A 1,753-nucleotide genomic window follows, 5' to 3' on the forward strand; every position below is an offset into this window, starting at 1 on the left:
TTTGGTCTCCCCCGCCTTGGACTTCGGAAGGCCGCCTCATCCAGAATCCCTCCGCCGTCTGAGCCTCCGCGCGTGCGGGTTTCCCCGCGGCCCCGCGGCCCCGCTCCCACCGTTTCGTTCCGCTAGCGCCCCAGGACGCGCGACCCAGCCGCAGATGCACGCCCCTCCTGAGCGGACGCCTCCGTCGGATTCTTGTTTGTGGGAGCGGAAAAGTAGTTCTGGGGGGGCGGAGGGAGGTGGGAATCATCCGACGTGGGAGCCCCACCCACCAACTCACCGTCGCCCCCTGGGCCCCGGGAATGCCGGAAACCTATACTTTGGAATCTAACCATAGACTGCCAGAGCCCTACCCCATAATACCGAGAATTTCAGGATGAGAGGCTCTTTGGAAATTACCTGCCCCCTTATCCTAGAAACTTATATTTCTTAAGGGAATGTATTTGTTCTCCTTACTTCCTTCGTTATTATAACACGTATAGACAGCTTTTGACCGATGGAAGCGACCTCTATTCTGAAGCAAACCCCAGCAAAGAGAGGTTTGGACCTTGGCTGGCTCACCTGGGGCACCCGCTAGCCTCTTCCCCAGACAGGGCTCGTCTGCGCCCAAGTCCTGGCTGCCAGGGAGGGGTGGAGGACAGAAGTGTGTAGGACTTGGGAGAAAGAAGGTTGGGAACTGGAGTCAGGGTTTCTTGGTAAAAATATTGCTTTTAAGCTGCTTCTGCCTTGGCAAATGAAATGCATTGTTTGCAAAATTGAGAAAGCGTGGTGCTTCCCACAGCGACTTAACAATCTTGCTGTGGAAAGAAATGGAGGAAGATAAAATATATTTATCAAGTAAAGAACTATATATATATATATTTATCAAGTAAAGAACTATATAGTTCTCTCCAAAGAGTTCGCAAATTTTTTTCGTTTTTTTCTCCATCTCCAGGTAGATATAGATATCTATCTAGTTTTGTGATTTCATAATTCAGTATTGTAGCAATTTAAATACCACATACAATATAGTTCCTTAATTCATTCTGCAAACATCTAAAATAGCTATCCTTATATCCAATATTTTCAGACTTTTGAGTTTAAACCAGTACCGATAGGTTCAGGACTTCAGCCTTTTTGTAGAAATCAAGTGGCAAAGCAAATCTAGTAAACAGTAGATGTGGAGAGAGGAAACAATTATTTCTTAACAACGCTATTTCTAAAAGTCAATCCCCAACGGTTCATAAAAGGATCCTTAAAAAACAAGTGTTGGCGAGGATGCAGAGAAAAGGGAACTCTCATACATTGTTGGTGAGTTTGCAAATTGTTACAACCACTATGGAAAACAGTATGGAGGTTTCTCAGAAAATTAAAAATGGATATACCTTTTGACCCAGCAAATGTATATCTGGGTATTTATCCGAAGAAAACCAAAATAGTAATTCGTAAAGATCTATGCATTCCAATATTCATGGCAGCACAATTTACAATAGCCAAGATATGGAAGCAACCTAAATGCCCATCAATAGGTGATTGGATAACGAGATTATGGTTCATATATGTAATGGAATATTACTCAGCCATTTAAAAAAATGAAATCCTACCATTTGCAATGACATGGATGGACCTAGAGGTTATTATGCTGAGTGAAATAAGTCAGAGAAAGATAAATACCATATGATTTCACTTATATGCGGAATCTAAGGAATAAAATGAACAAACTGATCAAAAACAGACTCACAAATGTTGAAGACAATTTGGTGACAGGAGGGGGGGG

General features: G+C 43.4%; 1 long non-coding RNA gene across 2 annotated transcripts in view; it reads left to right on the forward strand.

The window, feature by feature from the left end:
* Positions 1-409: 409 nt before the first annotated feature.
* LOC120606005 (uncharacterized) overlaps positions 410-1,753 on the forward strand; it is a 7,428-nt gene continuing 6,084 nt past the window's right edge. The window contains exon 1 of one of the 2 annotated variants that reach the window (XR_005653805.1): positions 410-536. This is a non-coding gene — a long non-coding RNA (uncharacterized LOC120606005). Of the gene's footprint in view, positions 1,288-1,753 lie in introns of both variants that reach the window. The other variant, XR_005653804.1, reaches the window with a different exon arrangement.

Source organism: Pteropus medius, unplaced genomic scaffold (assembly GCF_902729225.1).
Source record: "Pteropus medius unplaced genomic scaffold, Ma_sr-lr_union100, whole genome shotgun sequence".
Classification (NCBI taxonomy): domain Eukaryota; kingdom Metazoa; phylum Chordata; class Mammalia; order Chiroptera; family Pteropodidae; genus Pteropus; species Pteropus medius.